Below are 20,167 nucleotides of genomic sequence, written 5' to 3' on the forward strand. Positions count from 1 at the left end.
CATACCTAAACATGATAAAAGCAATCTACAGCAAACCAGTAGTCAACATCAAAGTAAATGGTGAGAAGCTGGAAGCAATCCCACTAAAAATCAGGGACTAGACAAGGCTGTCCACTTTCTCTATACCTATTCAACATAGTACTTGAAGTCCTAGCCAGAGCAATTCGACAACAAAAGGAGACCAAGGGGATACAAATTGGAAAGGAAGAAGTCAAAATATCACTTTTTGCAGATGATATAATAGTATATATAAGTGACCCTAAAAATTCCACCAGAGAACTCCTAAACCTGATAAACAGCTTCAGTGAAGTAGCTGGATATAAAATTAACTCAAACAAGTCAATGGCCTTTCTCTACACAAAGGATAAACAGACTGAGAAAGAAATTAGGGAAACAACACCCTTCACAATAGTCACAAATAATATAAAATACCTTGGCGTGACTCTAACTGAGGAAGTGAAAGATCTATATGATAAGAACTTCAAGTCTCTGAAGAAAGAAATTAAATATCTCAGAAGATGGAAAAATCTCCCATGCTCATGGATTGGCAGGATCAATATAGTAAAAATGGCTATCTTGCCAAAAGCAATCTACAGATTCAATGCAATCCCCATCAAAATTCCAACTCAATTCTTCAACGAATTAGAAAGGGCAATCTGCAAATTTATCTGAAATAACAAAAAACCTAGGATAGCAAAAACTCTTCTCAAGGACAAAAGAACCTCTGGTGGAATCACCATGCCTTACCTAAAGCTGTACTACAGAGCAATTGTGATAAAAACTCCATTGTACTGGTATAGCGACAGACACGTAGACCAATGGAAAAGACTTGAAGACCCAGAAATGAACCCACACACCTATGGTCACTTGATCTTTGACAAGGGAGCTATCCATTCAGTGTGTGTGTGTGGGGGGGGGGGAGAAACAGCATTTTCAACAAATGGTGCTGGCACAACTGGCGGTCATCATGTTGAAGAATGTGAATTGATCCATTCCTATCTCCTTGTACTAAGGTCAAATCTAAGTGGATTAAGGAACTCCACATAAAACCAGAGACACTGAAACTTATAGAGGAGAAAGTAGGGAAAAGCCTCGAAGATATGGGCACAAGGGAAAAAAGTCCTGAATAGAACAGCAATGGCTTGTGCTGTAAGATCAAGAATCAACAAATGGGACCTCATAAAATTACAAAGCTTCTGAAAGGCAAAAGACACCATCAATAAGACAAAAAGGGCACCAACAGATTGGGAAAGGATCTTTACCAATCCTAAATCAGATAGGGGAGTAATATCCAATATATATAAAGAACTCAAGGAGGTGGGCTCCAGAAAATCAAATAACCCCCATTAAAAAATGGGGCTCAGAGCTAAACAAAGAATTCTCACCTGAGGAATACCGAATGGCTGAGAAGCACCTGAAAAAATGTTCAACATCCGTAATCATCAGGGAAATGCAAATCAAAACAACCCTGAGATTCCACCTCATACCAGTCAGAATGGCTAAGATCAAAAATTCAGGTGACAGCAGATGCTGGCGAGGATGTGGAGAAAGAGGAACACTCCTCCATTGTTGGTGGGATTGCAAGCTTGTACAACCACTCTGGAAATCAGTCTGGCGGTCCCTCAGAAAATTGGACATAGTACTACCGGAGGATCCAGCAATACCTCTCCTGGGCATATATCCAGAAGATGTTCCAACTGGTAAGAAGGACACATGCTCCACTATGTTCATAGCAGCCTTATTTATAATAGCCAGAAGCTGGAAAGAACCCAGATGTCCTTCAACAGAGGAATGGATAGAGAAAATGTGGTACATTTACACAATGGAGTACTACTCAGCTATTAAAAAGAATGAATTCATGAAATTCCTAGGCAAATGGATGGACCTGGAGGGCATCACCCTGAGTGAGGTAACCCAATCACAAAAGAACTCACATAATATGTACTCACTGATAAGTGGATATTAGCCCAGAAACTTAGAATACCCAAGATACAAGATACAATCTGCAAAACACACGAAACTCAAGAAGAACGAAAACCAAAATGTGGACACTTTGCCCCTTCTTAGGATTAGGAACAAAACACCCATGGAAGGAGTTACAGAGACAAAGTTTGGAGCTGAGATGAAAGGATGGACCATCTAGAGACTGCCATACCCAGGGATCCATCCCATAATCAGCCTCCAAACGCTGACACCATTGCATACACTAGCAAGATTTTGCTGAAAGGACCCAGATATAGCTGTCTCTTGTGAGGCTATGCCGGGGCCTAGCAAACACAGAAGTGGATGCTCACAGTCAGCTAATGGATGGATCACAGGGCCCCCAATGGAGGAGCTAGAAAAGTACCCAAGGAACTAAAGGGGTCTGCAACCCTATAGGTGGAACAACAATATGAACTAACCAGTACTCCCCCCGCCCCCCGCCGAGCTCATGTCTCTAGCTGCATATGTATCAGAAGATGGCCTAGTTGGCCATCAGTGGAAAGAGAGGCCCATAGGTCTTGCAAACTTTATATGCCTCAGTACAGGGGAATGCCAGGGCCAAGAAGCAAGAGGGGGGGGAGGGTATGGGGGAACTTTTGGGATAGCATTGGAAATGTAAATGAAGAAAATACCTAATTTAAAAAAAAAAGAAAAAGTGGACATCAATAGTATAGGAAGCAAATATATATATATATATATATATATATATATATATATACACATATACATATACATATACATATACATATACATATACATATACATATACATATACATATACATATACATATATATGAAGCAGGGATGGGTATGTGGCTCAGTCGGTAGAATGTTTGCCTAGCGTTCGGGGAACTCCATATACTGAGCCTGAGCATGATGGCACACAGTGTTAACCTCAGCCTCCCAGAGGTGGAACAGGAGGACCAGAAGCTCATTCTCAGCTCTACAAGAGCTGAAGCCCTGCCAGGTCATATGAGACATTGTGTCAAAAAGCATAGGCTTAAGTATGGTGCTGATGAGATGGCACAGCAGATCTGGGATCTAGGTGCTTGTGGCCAAGTCTGAGGACCTGAGTTCAATCTCTGGGACTTACATGGTGGGAGAAGAGAACCAACTCCCAACCTCCACACAGGTACTGGAGCAAACACCATTCCCTCAATTAATACATGAAATTTTAAAATGTTAAAGTCTGAAGAAAATCAATGAAGTGTTGAATATTTGAAAGATTTTCAACTTCACTTATGAAAGAGAAAATACTATTACAGGAGGTATTGGAAAAATAAAAAGGAAAGGACATGACTGTTCCTAAGTATGGAGGAGGAGGAGGAGGAGGGTAGTTTACTGTAGATGAAAGGGAAGAGCATAGCCAGAGGCAGGGACATCTGGAGAGTCCAAGAAGGACAGAGGGGAGGGGAAGAGCCTGTGGGGGAAGGGCAGCCCAGCCCCTGAGCTGGAGAGTTAGAGGGAAGTGGTATACCAGCCACACCCTGTAACTGGTAGGGACTGAGGGATGCAGAGCAAACCAGCAGCCAGTTACTCTTTGATATGCTACATAGGTACCTGAGGCTTAAATCCAGGGTTTGAGACTACTGCTCTGCGAGGCTGGTGGTAGAAGTCTTTGAAAAGCACTCATCTAGCATGTGTGAATCCTAGGCTCATCCCCAGTACACATTCATGATAATGAGGAATAAAATGAACAAACTTAATTTAACAAATTTGACAATTTAGATGAAGTGGACATGTTCCTTAGCTTACAGAAGTAGATAATATATGTATTAAAATTAAGTTCTTTTTATTATTTTTTTTGTTTTGTTTTGTTTTGTTTTTGAGACAGGGTTTCTCTGTATAGCCCTGGCTGTCCAGGAACTCACTCTGTAGACCAGGCTGGCCTCGAACTTAGAAATCTGCCTGCCTCTGCCTCCCCAGTGCTGGGATTAAAGGCATGTGCCACCACCGCCTGGCTAAATTCTTCTTAAATTTTTTGTTGCATATCTACTCATTAGCTTCATTATAAAACAATGACATCCATTTTTAAGGTTTACTTTTACTTTACAGTGATGAGTGTTTGTGTGCATATTATATACGTGCATCATGTATGCCTGGTGCCCTCAGACAACAGAAGAGGGTGCTAGCCTGAAGTTAGGGATGGTTGTGAGCTACCATGTGCATTCTGGGAACCAGATTCAGCCCACAATGAAATTCCTGTTTGTTTGTTTGTTTGTTTGTTTGTTTGTTTGTTTGTTTGAGACAGGGTCTCACTGTGTAGCTCTGATCTGGCCTGAAACACATCCATCTGCCTTCTTCTGCCTTCCTCTACCTCCTCGGTGCTGGGATCAAGGGCATGTACTATCATGCCCAGCCACCACAATTAAATTCTTGAAGGTGGATGTGGTAGAATTCTTTAGACCAAGACAGAAGGGTTGAATTCATAGCCAGCCAAGGCTATACAGGTATACAGTCACTCGAACACACGCGCGCATCCCAGTTTAGTCGTTCCCATCTGTAATACCAGCATTCTGGAGGCTGAGAAGAGAGTATTCCAAGTTCTAGGCTAGCCTTGGCTGTAGAGTTGTGAGTTTTGCACCCAAAAAACCAGAATGGGCTAAAGAGATAGTTCAGTAGTTAAGAGAACCTTACGGTCATCTACATGCACATAGAAACATATAGAAAAATAAAATTTAAAAAATAGACAAAGCCTATATAATTATAATGTAAGTATTTAAAAAAAAATAGAGTCTGGTCTACAGAATTTCAGGCCATCCAGGAGTACATAGTGAGGCCCTGTCTCAAAAAAAGTTAAAGGAGGCTGGAGTGATCCAAGTGGTTAAGAACGCTTGTTGCTCTTGCAGAGGACCAGGATTTCACTCCTATCACTCATTAGGTGGCTCACAGACATCTGAACTCCCGTACAGGGTATCTGATACCCTTGCTAGCCTGTGAGGGCACTAGGCACACACAGGGTACACATACATGCATGCAAGCAAAACACACAAAATAAGTAAATCTAAAACAAATTTTAAATTAATATATTATTCTTTATGTACATATGTACCTGTATGAATTTGTATGTACCATGTGAATGCAAGAGTCCCTGTAGACCAGAGCAGATCATCAGACGCTCTAAAGTATGCTCCTGCAGTTAAAATTCATAAGATATTGACAATAACATCATAGGCAGAGAAAGTTACATACCAATACCGTGCTAAATTCCTTTTTGAATATGAATGTATTGAAGTTAGCAATACATGCAAGGACTTTATCCCAGGAATGCAAGATGGTTTCCTTTTGAACATTTTATTTATATAATTTAATACCTTAACTAGATGGTAAAGAAAATATCAAAATCATATTAATAGAGGAAGTATATTTAACTAAGTTTATCACACATTTTATGAAAACCTTCAGGAAAAATACTCTGGGACTGCAGAGCTGGCTCAGCAGCTAAGAGCACTTACTGCTCTTCCTGAGGATCAGGCTTGGTTTCTAACGCTCACATGGTGACTCACAAACTCTGGTTCCAGAGGATCCTAGATGCTTTCCTGGCCTCTGAGAGTACCAGGTATACATGTGGTAAAAGACATAAATACAGGCTGGAGAGATGAAAAAAAAAAAAAGACATAAATACAAGGCAAAACAACGTGCATGTAAAATACAATTTAAATAATAAATGTTTAAAAGTAAAACCCCTTTAAACTAGCAAAACAGTGGGATGAACATCAGCAGCCAATGTCACACGTGGTTAAAAAAAAAAAACAACAAAAAACCAATATTTCCCTTTAAGGCAAGGGATGAGTCAAAGGTGCCCACTGCTACTACTTCCCGTGTGTTACTGAAGTTCTCAAACACTGCCATGAGCAAGAGTAATAATAATAATAATGTTGCTGGGCGGTGGTGGCACGTGCCTTTAATCCTAACACTACCATGTCTAATTCTGCTGAAAAAACACTAAAGATGACTTCAAAAGAAAAAAATATTCTATGCTCATAGATTGGAAAACTTAGTATTTTTGTGCTGTGTTTCATTCATACTAGACATGTGGTCCATTGCTGATCTATAATCCTAGCCCAATATTTTATTTATTGGGGGAGGGGGTAGTGAGACAGGGTCTGTCCTGTAACTTGCAATGTAGACCAGGATGTTATTGAACTCAGAGATCCACCTGCTTTTAACTTCTGAGTGCTGGGACTAAAGGTGTGTACCACCACACCTGGAATCCCAGCACAATATTTTAAAATATCAATACACCCTAAGTGATCTAAAGACTTAAGCGATTTGTATTAACACTTCAATGGTGTTTTGGTAAAAATAGAAAAACCTATTCTAAACCGGCCTTGGTGGTATATGTCTGTAACCCTGGCAACTGAGAGGGAAGAATCTGAGACAGCAGGATTTCAAATAAATAATGTGTGTGTGATATGTACATAGGTTGATATACAGACAACCCACATATAGTCTTCAGTGCTTGTGGATTCTGCATCAACATGTTCAACCAGCTGTGGTAGAGACTGTTTGGCAAGGGGCAACATACCTCAGCTGCCAATGTAGGCTACAGAATGAGGCTGTCTGTCTCAGTAAGAAAGAAGGGGGCTATGAAAGAAAGAATCGGGGGAGGGAGGGAGGGAGGGAGGGAGGGAGAGAGAGAGAGAGAGAGAGAGAGAGAGAGAGAAAGAAAGAAAGAAAGAAAGAAAGAAAGAAAGAAAGAAAGAAAGAAAGAAAGAAAGAAAGAAAGAAAGAAAGAAAGAGGGGCTGGTGAGATGGCTCAGTGGGTAAGAGCACCCAACTGCTCTTCCGAAGGTCCGGAGTTCAAATCCCAGCAACCACATGGTGGTTCACAACTATCTGTAACAAGATCTGACGCCCTCTTCTGGAGTGTCTGAAGACAGCTACAGTGTACTTATTACATATAATAAATAAATAAATCTTTTAAAAAAAAGAAAGAAAGGAAGGAAGGAAGGAAGAAAGAAAGAGCAAATTTGAAGGTCTTATACTTCTTGATTTCAAACTTAACTATAAAGCTACAGTACTCAAAACAGTGTGGTACTAGCATTAAATCAGACATATAGGCTGGGTGTGGTGGCACACACCGTTAATCCCAGCACTTGGGAGGCAGAGGCAGGTGGATTTCTGAGTTCAAGGCCAGCCTGGTCTACAAAGTGAGTTCCAGGACAGCCAGGGCTACACAGAGAAACCCTATCTTGAAAAAAAAAATCAGATATATAGACCAATGGAAAACAACAGAAAGCTCTGTATAAAAAGAAACACACGTTTGTGATTGCTAGTATGTGTGTAATGTGTGTGAGCTTGTGCACACAATATCAAATGACTTTTTAAGAATGTTTTTTATCTTATGAGTATGACTATTTTGCCTGCATATATGTACAATACATGCATGCAGTGTCTTCAAAGGCCAGAAGGTGTTGAATACCCTGGAACTAGAGTTGCAGACAGTTGTGAGCTGTCATGTGGGTGCTGAGAACTGAACCTGGGTCCTGTGTGAAAGCAACAAGTGCTCTTAACCAATGAGCCACCTCTCTAAGCCCACCAATGACTTTTGACAAAGGTGACAAGACAGAGAAGGGACAATATCTTTAATGAATAGTTCTGGGAAACTGAGTATCTGCATGGCAAACCCAGAGCATAGCTACTTGTTGGCAGGTTGTGGAGGTATTGGAAGACTTGTGCACCACTGATGGCAACAGATAATGATGTGGCCATCTTCTTCTAGAAGTCCTGAGTTCAATTCCCAGCAAATGCATTGTGGCTCACACCATCTATAATGGGGTCTTATGCCCTCTTCTGGCATGTAGATGTATATGCAGATAGAACGCTCACATACAGTAAATAAATAAATCTTTTTTTTTAAAGATCTATTTATTTTATGTATATGAGTACACCATTGCTCCCTTCAGGCACACCAGAAGAGCGCATCAGATCCCATTACAGATGGTTGTGAGCCACGATGTGATTGAACTCAGGATCTCTGGAAGAGCAGTCGGTGCTCTTAACCGTTGAGCCATCTCTCCAGCCCTCTCCCACCCCCACCCCCCGCTTTTTTTTTTTTTTAAATAAATTAAAACCAGTGACTCAAACATCTTTTACAGTGTGTCCTGGCTAGTTTTATGCCAACTTGACATAAACTAAATTCACCTGAGAGGAGGGAACCTCAGTTAAAAAATGCCTCCATAAGATCAGGCTGCAGTCAGGTCTGTAGGGCATTTTTCTATTCAGTGATCAATGAGGGAGGGTCCAGCTCATTATAGATGGTGCCATACTTTGGCTGATAGTTCTGGGTTCTATAAGAAAGCACGCTGAGCAAGCTGCAAGGAGCAGCCAGTAAGCAGCACTCCTCCCTCCAGGTTCCTGCCCAGTTTGAGTTCTAGTCCTGACTTCCTCCAATGATAGACTAAGATCTGAAAGTGTAGGACAAATAAACCCCCCACCCCAACTTACCTTTTGGTCATGGTGTTTCATCAAAGCAATAGAAACCCTAAGGTACAGTGATCAGTGATCCTACAGCACTGTTATCCCACAGTGGCCACCAGCACAAACAGTTCAGTGTCATAAGGGATGATGGGCAGTGCAGACACTCACGAGAGGGATCAATTAGCTTTTGTTTGTTTATTTTTGGGTGGTGTATTGGGGTTCTCTAGAGTCACAGAACTTATGGATAGTCTCTATATAGTAAAGGAATTTATTGATGACTTACAGTCTGCAGTCCAATTCCCAACAATGGTCAGTAGCAGCTGTGAATGGAAGTCCAAGGATCTAGCAGTTGCTCAGTCATGCACGGCAAGCAGGCAAAGGACAGGGAGAGGGAGAGGGAGAGGAGGGGGAGGNAGAGGGGAAGGGGGGGAGGGAGGGGGAGGGGGAGAGAGGGAGAGAGAGAGGGGGAGAGAGAGAGAGAGAGAGAGAGAGAAAGAGAGAGTTCCTTCTTCCATTGTCCTTATATGGTCTCCAACAGAAGGTGTAGCCCAGATTAAAGTTGTGTGCCACCTTTAATTCCAGATGACCTTGAACTCAGAGATCTCCGGGTCTTAATCTTCTGGAATTCATAGCCACTATGCCTCAAGATCTCCATATCAAGATCCAGATCAGAAACTTCTATCTCCCAGCCTCCAGATTAGGGTCACTGGTGAGCCTTCCAATTCTGAATTGTAGTTCATTCCAGATATAGTCAAGTTGACAACCAGGAATAGCCACTACAGGTGGTTTTGATACAGATGCCTGAGTATATAGACCAAGCTGGTCTGGAATTCATAGAAATCCACTTGCTTCTGCCTCCTGAGTTCTGGATTAAAGACTGGCTTAAAACAATGTTTATGCCGGGCGTGGTGGCGCACGCCTTTAATCCCAGCACTCGGGAGGCAGAGGCAGGCTCATTTCTGAGTTCGAGGCCAGCCTGGTCTACAAAGTGAGGTCCAGGACAGCCAGGGCTATACAGAGAAACCCTGTCTCGAAAAACAAAACAAAACAAAAAAAAAAACCAATGTTTATTTTTATATGGATGAGTGCTTCTGCATGCATGTAATATGTGAGCTCTGTATGTGCTTAGTGACCGGAAACTAGAAAAAAATCATACATTGGAAGTGGAGTTATGGATATTTGTGAGCCACAGTGTAGGTGCTGGCAAACAGACTGAGGTTCTACGCAGGAGCCGTCAGTGCCTTCTCTCCAGTCTCTCAGTCAGCACTTAAAAAGAAGGCAATTCAGGTACATACTACAGCATGGATGAACCCTGAAAATATATGAAATTAAATACATTCACAAATGGACATTTCATGAGCACCAATTACATGGGGTACACAGTCAAATTCAGACTGCAAATGGTGGGAGCTCAGGGTTTGGAGACGAGGAGTCAGTGCTTAATGGATAGTTTCTAGTGTGATGAAATAGTTTTGGATATGGTGGCAATAGTTGCACAGCCTCGAGAATACATTTATTAATATTACTACTGAACTGTATGCTTTACAATGGTTACTATGTTAACTTTTGTCGTGGACATTTGAGGTGATGCCCTAAAATAAAACCCAAAAGGTGGCCGGGCGTGGCGCACACCTTTAATCCCAGCATTTGGGAGGCAGAGGCAGGTGGATTTCTGAGTTCGAGGGCAGCCTGGTCTAAAAAGTGAGTTCCAGGACAACCAAGGCTACACAGAGAAACCCTGTCTCGAAAAACCAAAAAAAAAAAAAAAAAACAAGAAAACCCCCAAAAGGCAGTTTGGAAAAAGGCCGACAGTTGGGTAGTCTTTTGCACAAGCCTGCTGTTCACTATTAACTGGCTAAAGCTGCTTGGGCCTGAGGGTGATTGGAATTCACAGAAACAACCCTTCCCTTAAGGGAGGAAGTTTAAATTATCAGGTCAATTAGAAAAGATACAACTGAAAAAAAAAAAAAAAAAGCTAAGTTTCATTCACACTTCAAGGAGGTGTTTCCTGGCTGGGTGCCACTTTTATTGCTTTTGGCCCGAGCTACTGAAAGGCCCACAGACCCTTGGAAGGTACAATGTGATCTTTGATTCCCCTTTCAAGGATCAAAGCCAGTGCGTTTGGGTGTAAATGCAGATAACATTTCAGAGATCTTTCATGAAAGGAGTCATCAGAGCAGGGAAAACAGGGAGGTGGTGTGTCATGTGTGTGCTTGCTTTCAGATGGGATGCAGCAAAGCCTTCTGTTCGTGGTCCAAGACCCATCTAAACACATGTCCTGGTTGTGGGATGGATGACACTACAAGAACACAGAGGAGCTACAGGGACAAGCCATGCATATGCATGTGAGGGGCACACAGGCTCATTTCCTGGCCTCTCTAAAGTGACAGTGCTGCGTAGCGCGCTAGCTTGCTTGCCTGTAGCTGCTAGGCATTGAAGAGGAGGGACAAAACACACACAAAAAGACAGACACTTGCCACTCAGAGAGAAATACTCCCCAGGCCCGAAGGCTCAGCAGCCACTCAGTACCGGAGGCCTGATGACGCCCTTAGCCTTTAGACCCAAGCCGGCTCTGGGTAGTCCTCCAGGACTCACAACGCATGAGAACCGCCCCCTGCCTGCTCCAGTGGGACCCAGGACCACCCAGCACCTGCGCACCGGGCCTCTCCACTTAGTACGGTGCGCGCGCTCCCATCAGCCTCCGCGCTGGCGCGCTGGCGCGGTGTGACCCTCTGCGAGATGGAGGCCTCGCTGTTTACGGCGCAGGCGCGGTGGGCCGAACGTGCGCGCGCAGCCCCGCGGGAAGGCTAACTTGGGGCGTGCGGAGCGCCAGAGCCGGTACGTCGGGGGTGGCCGCGCACGCCGAGGGGGCGTGGCCGACGAGGTGGCAGCAAGACCCTCGGGTCCGGTTGCGTTAGGCTCGGATCTTCGCGGCGGGGTCTGTGTGGAGGCGTGAGGTGGGGAGCCGGCGTAGGGGCCCTGTCTTGAAGAGTCCCGTCCCCGCTCACCTGATCTCGCTCTTCCCTTTGCAGGTGGCGGTGGGATCCTGCCCTCGGAAGAAGCCCCTCTGCCTGGTGTTCTCCAGCGGAGCCTCTGATCCTGGCGGCCCCTCCTGGCGCAGTCCTAGGTAGGTGGACTTAGTTGTCCCGGAGCTTAAGAGCTGAATGTCCTGCATGGCGTTTCTGGCGGGCGGGCGGTGCAGGTAGTCTGTCCTCCACTCACATGGTGGCTTTGGGCATGTTCTGTTCCCGGGTCTCCTGGGTCTCGGGAGCAGAGAACTTCGGAGGAAGAGTACCGTGCGCCGCGGCCCTGCGTCTTCTTCTAGATTGTTGTCCAGCCCGGGAAAAGGAACGAAATTACCTAGTGCCAGGCAGGGAAGGCGGAGAGAAGCGAGAGAATTCAACAGACAGGCATGCTGAGGGCATGAGACCTCAGCATGGGATGGATGATCATGAAGCTCAAAAAGCTAGTGACTATCTCAGTAAGGAAGCAGCAGAAGTTGACTGCTCGCGCAGGGGTAGGGGCTCTTTTCCTAGGTTGTCAGGGGCACTCAGGTAGGCAGATAAAATCTAAGGTTCGAAGTTGGGGCAAGAGGTCTTGGTGGCACATGGGCTCTGGGCATGCAACATGGTGTTTGTGGGCAGCCTAACTTTGGGGAGTGGGGCCTGGCTTGTGGGAATTACTCACTGAGAGACTGGGTCTGGCTGATAATTATGGTGGGAATCCCAGGTCAAGGGCTGGGCTTTCAGGTGTGAGTCAAGGGTCTACCAGAGATGTTCTGAAATGCTTGGGTGGTAGAAGTAGGTACTGGGGGTGCTGACAGCTGAGTGTTACAAGCCAGTTGGGAGGTGCTGGTGAAAGATGAACCTTGCTATGCCTTTTTGGAGAAACTGACTCTGGATTTGGGGTAAACACATGGAAAGCCAGGTGTGAAGGCATGTGCAGAACTTGGTGCTCCTAGGAGAGAGTTGCGGAGAATTGGGCTAGGTGTATAGGGATGAAGAGAGTTGAGAGGAGCTCTCCAAGTGGTGGGCTTCCCTCCCTAGAGAGATTGGAGCAGAGTGTGAGAGTCCAGGTGGGTTCCTTGTCCTCCTTCCTTGCCTGGCCTCTGGTGACCATAGCTTGGAATACAGATAGATCCAACCACAGAAGGCACTTTCCAGGCTCAGCCTGTGTGCTGGAGGTCACAGGAGGAGGCCTCCAAGTGGAATCAGAATTTCACTTGTGGAGGTGAGGGTGCTTGGCTATTGACTGGGATGAAGACGAGGGACAGGTGCTCAGGATTGGGTAGCTTTGCCTGCAGGTGGTCTCTCTGGAAATGCTGGGAGCAGGAGGAGACAGATAAGCAAGACAGTTTTGTAATGCCTCTGTCTGCCAGGTGTGCCTGGTGCTGTGTGTGCAGGGGTGTTTTGGTGTGCTCTGTTCTTATTAGTTTACAGTGCTGAGGCAGCCAGAGCCCACTCACTCCACTCTGAAGTAGTAGAAGGGTAGTCCGTAACCTTCAAAGTGATCTGTGGCTAAGCTCGTCTCTGCAGCCAGGTTCTGTTCCTCTACTATCATTTACTAGTTGGTGTGTGACTGCATACACATCACTTTGCCGTTCTTCTTGCCAATGATAATAGTACCCAATTTGTGGGTGGTGTGTGGTCAGCATTCAGTACAAATGGGACAAATGACAGTTGCTGCTGTCATTGCCCCAAAATTCCCTGATGTTCTGATCTGGATTGACAACATCTGTCATTACACCTTGGAAGTTGTAGGCAGCATTTGTCTTATTTCCAAACTCCAGGGCCAGCCTCTGGTCCCTCCCCCAATTCAGAGCAGTTAGTCGGGTCCCTTAGGGTTTTCTGCCCGCTGCCTCCTCCTGCCAGTCAGAGGTGATGGTTGAGCCTGGTCCCTGCTCTTCCTTACCTTGTTTTTGGACAGATTTCCTTGGATGATGGCCTGCATCTGACAGTCCCTCGACTCTCACTGCCTCAGCTCCCCTGGTCCTCGACATTTACCTGGAATGGCATTCTGCCACACCCTGCCCAGCTGCTTCTTGGCCTATTGTGCTGTGCCTGCCTCTTCTGTCCACACCAGGTCTTCTATGGGCCCGTCCTTCCTTCGCTCCTGGCAGGCTTCGTGGCAGGTACCATTGGCAGAGCCCTGGCAACCCTGTCCAGATGGCAGCCAGTTTCACCAACGCACATCCTTGGCAGCAGACGATGGGACTTCACGACATGATCCCTTGGCGGATTCCTGGTCTGAGAGGCCCTCCTGTGGGAACCCCACATGTGTATGCATCACCGTGGAGTGGAACAGTGGAATTAATGACTCTGCTGCCAGTAAGCCTGCAGAAAGGAGCCCTCCAGCTGGATGCATACCAGACCCTTGGCCACTCAGGACAGACTTCCACTGGGTTCCTGGCTCCAACCTGGAACCTTCGATGGCTCTCCACGACTACTAGACTGCTTTTTTGGCTCAGCTGGGTGATTGTATGTCTTCCACTGTGAACACTATTAGGACAATCTCAGCTCTGTCTGTGAGAACCTCAGTTGACTGATAGGCCTGGCTTGGGCCTGGCTCGCTCCCTACCGAAATAGGTACCTTGCCTGGCGATTATGAACTCTTCTGCCAGGATCTCGAAGAAGTTATTCAAAACAGTTTTGTTGAGTACCATGCCACTGTCTCCTGCCTTCCACATCAAGCCAGCCACCAGTGGCCCCACGGCAGCCCACAACTAAGCACAGCTGTGCTTAGTTAGGTGTGCTCAGAAGCCCTAGCATGGGAACTGAAGCCTGCCTTAGCTGCTCCCTCCAAACCCTGCTTGGTTGAGGTCTAACCCTATATCCAGGAGCACCTGGCCAAGGAGAGCTCCCCTGGACCCCGAGAGTCCCTGACCCAGTCTAGTTTTGCATTTAGTCTTTATTGTAATGCTGTGAGGCCAACTTGTCTCCCATCTAAAGGAGGCAGCCCCCAAACTTGTTTCAGTATCTTTAAAATCTGTTAACTCCTCTTCTTGGAAGCTAGAATCAGCTTATCTGAGGAACTTAGACCCTCAGAAAACAGAGAAGAATTCTAAAACATAAGGAGACTGAGAGTTGTAGCTAGGTATCCCATGGTGGGTGAACAATGTCCCAGACATCCCACAAGAGCCACCCTGTTCACTACTCCTTATCCCTGTGTTCTGAGCATGCTCTAGATGTACAGCAGTGCCCTTTGAGATGAAGTGCTGTGCAGAGTGAGGGAGTCCCCCAGCTCCTAGACAGGACAGTGCTGTCTACAGATGACTCCACCTACCCTGTGGCTGGATAGATAGACAGAAAGGTACATAAGCTCTCCCTGCTCCTACTGGGATGTGGGCTTGTTTTGGGCTCCTAGCTGAGTTCCTGCCCCACACCTGGAAGTGTTGTTTTACTTGGCCAGTTTTACAGGAATCAGCCACCATCAGATTATTTATAGCACTGTGTCCAGATGCAGCCCCCACACATAACCTTGGTGTTTCTCTGCCCTGCTCTTGGTGACTTCTGATGCTCGTCTACAATGGAAAGAAGGCTGTTTGAAGGAAGCCAGTGCTCTTTTTAAAATATTTTTGTTGGTTTGGCTTTTTTGTTTTTGAGACAGTGTTTCACTATGTAGTTTTTCCTGGTTTGGAACTTGATATATACCAGACTGGCATTGAACTCTCAACCCCGCTGCCTCTGCCTTCTGAGTGCTGGAACTAAATTTTCTTCCTTTTTTTTTTTTTTTTTTTTTTTTTTTTTTTTTTGGTTTTTTGAGACAGGGTTTCTCTGTGTAGCCCTGGCTGTCCTGGAGCTCACTTTGTAGACCAGGCTGGTCTCAAACTCAGAAATGAGCCTGCCTCTGCCTCCCGAGTACTGGGATTAAAGGCGGTGCGCCACCACGCCCGGCTATTCTTCCTTTTTAAAAATGGTCTATCTATGGAGTATAGTATAATTGGATATATAGATGTATAATGATCCTATCTGGTAATTACCATTTCCTTTTCTTAAGTGTTGATAATTTCTTTGTATGGGATGGTATTTACACTCCTCTCATGGTTCCTTATAAAAGATGAACTCTGTTATTGCCAACTCTTACGCACACATGTGTGGTGGAAGGTATCCAATACTCCTGTCTCTTCCTGGTCTTTCCTGTCTCGTTACCACGATCTGCCTTCTGCTTCCATCAGATCAACTCGGAGAGCTTTCACATACAGATGCAGATGCATGTGGCATTTGTGTCTCTACCTGTTTAATTCACTTAACAGTGCCTTTGGTTCCATGTTGCTTGGATTTTTGTTTGTTTGTTTGTTTTTGTTTTTGGATTTTTTTTTAATGGTTAAATAACCTATTGTATGTATATACTGACTTTAAAAAAAAACACCAAACGTACCTGTTACTGCATACTTTGGATTTCATTTTTTCTTTTTTTGTTTTTGTTTTTTTACGGGACAGGGTTTCTCTGTGTAGCCCTGGCTGTCCTGGAACTCACTTTGTAGACCAGGCTGGCCTCAAACTCAGAAATCCACCTGCCTCTGCCTCCCAAGTGCTAGGATTAAAGGCATGCCCCACCACGCCCAGCTTGGATTTCATTTCATGTAAGCAGTGCAGAAGCAACCATATTCATCCTTCTGAGGGATAAGATGACATCTTGGCTGAGAACCACACTTCCTGTGGCTTATTTGAAGCCTTGGGCAGCTGGGAGGTTTGAATGCAGGAGGGTAGGATCTAAGCCTCTTGCTAGGTTCAACTCTAGTTGTTGCCGTTTTCACAGGGCTACATTCTCACTATACATGGTTATGCTGAAAAAAAAGCCCCTACCCCACCCCCGCTCTGCAGAGTATGCACACACACACACACACACACACACACACACACACACGCGCGCGCACGCACGCTCTCGCAGATTGAGTCTCAATGTCAGGGTTCCTGGAAGCATTGCTGATCTCAATAAACACGAGTTGACTTAACTGCTGAGTGTATGGTGGCTGCTGACAGAGTCTTGTTTTGTGAACAGAAATTCTGTACTCATTCTGTCAGCAGAGCCCAGCTGAGTGTCACAGGTGTGCAGTGGTAGTTCCCAGTGGAGCCTATGAAGGTGAGAGGGTCTGGTCAGAAGAGCTGGGGCTAGAAGGGGAAGGAGTGCCAGGTGTTGGGTGGCCTGGGGATCTGACTTCTGAGAGCTTAGGTAAAGAGAGGAGCAGGTAGCAGATGGGAATGTGAGGCCTCGGCTCGGAATGAAGAAAGACCAGTTCTGTACAAGGGTGAGTTTTTAGTGAGAGCTGAGCATGCAGGCTCCTTTGAGCCAAATTGATCTGAGGACAGGATACCGCTGTCCAGTATACAGAATGTGCCTACTTGGAAGTGCTTAGACGAGAGCATCACTCTTTCAGTTTTACCGCTGTGGAAGCAACAAGAGGAAACTTTACTAGACGTTTAATAGAATCCTAGATTGGAAATACAGCTGGCTACTTTAGGAGAGGCCATGATGAGCAAACATCTGGTGAGAATTGGAACAGGTTGTTGCATTGTTTACTTACTAAGAGATGTTTTGAGTCTAGGTGGTTTATTTGTGAATTATTTCAAAGCACAGACCCTGTGTACATAAAACAGCTAGGAATGTTGCTGACAGAAATGGTCTTGTAGAGCACTAGGCTTCTATTCCAGTTTGCCCAGCTGCTCATGGCTAGAATGGACTGCTCTCTCTTATTCTTTAATTGACTGTGGCTGGGCCTGCCTTGGACTCTGGTAGTGGACCCTGGAATGGCTCTCTGGGATGATTTGTCTAATTACTCACTGGCACTTGCTGTGTTGCTGGCTCCTAATGCATCTGTCTTCCCCTCTACTTGAAATTGCCATTACTCTTGCTGACCCTGATCTTCTTGGGACATCTCTTAAGGCGAACCTTAAGGTAATGGTCTGCCGAATGTCTAAAGGCCTAGTGTATGGCGTCTACAGTTGACAGGCTTGAGAGCACTCAGCAGAGTCTAGGTGTCCTAGAAAATGAATCTGGGTCCTCTTTAGAAGTCTTACTGTGTTGGGTTCTGAGGAAAGGAGGCCTTGTAGTTGTAGTGACCAGGTTGTCTGCCCCTGGGTATCTGTAGGTGGAACAAAAGATAGGATTGTGCTCTTCCAGACCATTATAAAGTAGCTTGTCTCAGGACTGGAGAGATGGCTCATCGATTAAAGAGCACTGGTTGCTCTTCCAGAGGACCCTGGTTCAATTCCCAGCACATGGCAGCTCACAACTTCTGTAACTCCAGTTCTAGAGGCTCCAACATCCTTACATAGACACACATGCAGGCAAAACACTAATGCACATGAAATACAAATGTTAAAAATGAAAACAAAACAAAGTAGTTTGTTTCTAGTAACATCAGCAACAGTGTCAATAGCATCCAGCTTCCATCAGCAGTGACCCAGGTGATCTATTCCTCCGAGAGAAGGCTGTATCAGATTAGGCCTGTGTGCGGGGCCTGGGGTCATCTACCCGTGCTTCCACTAGGAATGATGACCGAGAAGAGGGCTCTTCTGGAGGTAGACACAATGACAGGCATGCCTCTGATTAGTGTATATTGCTAACTTCCCTGACTTCTCATCTCTAGACAATAGGCCATGGGCCTTATCAAAAGGTTTTTAAAAGGAAACCAGAAAGTACTGGCAATAAAGTCCTCAGAGACGTTGGAGTGCTTTGTAAAGCTACAATTTTTGAAGTACTTGGATATTGGAATAGAGAGAAACAACAGTGAGACAAACCATTTAGATCCATATATATATTGAAAATTTGGCACATCATGGGTGGTGTTTCAAATGAATGCCAATAAAACCACTTGATAACTGACTGGCTTTCTGGAATGTCGTAGAGCAGGGTGCCTACATCAGTGCAGCACACACTCCAGATGGATTAAAGATACATTTTTTTTTTAAGGTCATAAAAATGCTTACTAGCTTCCTATTGTAACAAGTGCTGAGGTAATCAGTTTGTGAAGAGGAAAGGTTCGGGATCACAATTTTGGGGTCACAGCTGCCTCTATTGGTAGTTCATCCTGGTGGCAACATGTAGTAAAACCATTCACCTCATGTCCAGGATGAGAAGGTGAAAGAAGGGGCAGAGGTCCCAGGATCCCCTTCAAGGGCACACCTGTGACTTGAAACCTTCCCTGAGACCCCATCTAAGGTTCTACCACCTCCTAGCGAAGCCAAGGTGGGGACTAGTCGTTTAACACGTGTGCTTTGCAGAGCATTTGAGATCCAAACGAGAGCAGTTCTGCAGAAAAACATGAGTAGTTCTAAGATTTTCACTTTTACATGTCCAGCATTACAAAGGATATGGCAGGTGGGCTCCCTCATGCAGTTGGTGGGGATATAAAATGCTTTCCGTTTGTCCTCACTGGCTGGTCAGGAGGATGAGGATGATACACACTATGCCCTGGCAGAGGCCTAAGCCCCTGTCATCACGTTAAGAACAACAAAACTAGAAGAGTTAAAGAGCTGACTTGCAGGGACTGGGTGAGTTACAACGGCCATTCTTACAGCTTCTGTCAGCATCAGCTAGAACTTAAAAATCTCCGAAACCTGAGTGGGCACCTGCCATTTGCTGTTCATCTATATATCTTGGGATGGAGTAGATGTGCACCAATAGGTCCTCATCTGCAAGTACTGCACAGTCAATTGATGCAAAGGGGAATCATGGGTCATAGGTGATACGTGTCACCCAACCTCCACTCCTGTGACCAAAGGAAGCCACATCTGCACCTGAGGTACAAAGGTCCTCATGTGGGGTGGTGTTTTAGTCACTGTTCTATTGCTGTGAAGGTACACTAGGACCAAGGCAACTGTTTAAAAGAAAACATTTAACTGGGGGCTTCTTAAAGTTTCAGAGGTTTAGTCCATTTCCATCATGGTGGGGAGCATGGCGGCAGTGGAACAGTAGCTAAAGTACTTGAGAGCTACATCCTGATCTGTAGGCAAAGAGGGAGAGACTCTGGGCTTGGCATGGTTTTCAGCAGTGCTGTGGGCAGCCTTTGTACTGTGTGCAGGGCCCCTTGGGTCCTTGGTCTTAGGGCCAGTGCTGAGGTGTGGAATTTCTAGTCTCTACCCTGAGTAGGCTGTTCTTAGCTGCTCTGTACATGAGCTTGTTTCATTTATTATTTAAGAAATTTTTTCCCTACATGAGGGTTCAAAGGCATTGTCCTGTTTTCCTAAAGTCTCATGTGTTGCCTTTGACATTAAGCCTGGAGTCTCCTTGTTAGTGTGACTGGGATAAGGGAGGGTCTGCTGTCAAGGCCTGTGATGGGCAGAGACTCTTGACAACCATAATGGCTGTGTAATCTGAGCAAGCAATAAATTTTTCATGTGTGAGGCCACCGAGGTAGGGGTGTGTGTGTGTGCATGCACATGCCAGAGTACAGCCTGTTGTATCCTGACTGACAGAGGATTTTGTTTCTCTCTTTTCCATGGAACACAAACTGGGTCTGGCCTCAGCCACTCACTGCTCTCTGACTCCACTCTGGTACAGTCTATCCTTAGTTAGCTAGTTTTATAAGAAGTCTTGACTTTGTGGTAGAGAAATGTCCGCCTGCACCTTCTTCCTCATGTTGGCTAATTTTACAACCACATTTGTTCCCAGCGAGAGAGGAAAGTGTAATGGGCTCTGGTGTGCCACTCACCCAGCTCTGGCAGTACTTGTATCTCATGTCCTGGGATCACTGTATCTAAGCAACCTGCTCTCTAGTCTGCTCTCTAGGACAGTAGCTGCCATGAGCTACCGTAGTTGT

General features: G+C 45.4%; 1 protein-coding gene across 14 annotated transcripts in view; it reads left to right on the forward strand.

Moving 5' to 3' along the window:
- The first annotated feature begins 9,778 nt into the window (after positions 1–9,778).
- Gnb1l (guanine nucleotide binding protein (G protein), beta polypeptide 1-like) overlaps positions 9,779–20,167 on the forward strand; it is a 69,295-nt gene continuing 58,906 nt past the window's right edge. For 4 of the 14 annotated variants that reach the window (NR_104347.1, NM_023120.5, NM_001285494.1 and 1 more), the window contains exons 1-2: positions 11,264–11,344; positions 11,439–11,533. The gene's annotated coding sequence lies outside the window, so the exon portion shown is untranslated. The other 10 variants (XR_003951760.1, XM_011245829.3, XM_011245832.3 and 7 more) reach the window with 6 other exon arrangements.

The sequence above is a fragment of the Mus musculus genome, chromosome 16 (assembly GCF_000001635.26).
Source record: "Mus musculus strain C57BL/6J chromosome 16, GRCm38.p6 C57BL/6J".
NCBI classification, from domain to species: Eukaryota; Metazoa; Chordata; class Mammalia; order Rodentia; family Muridae; genus Mus; species Mus musculus.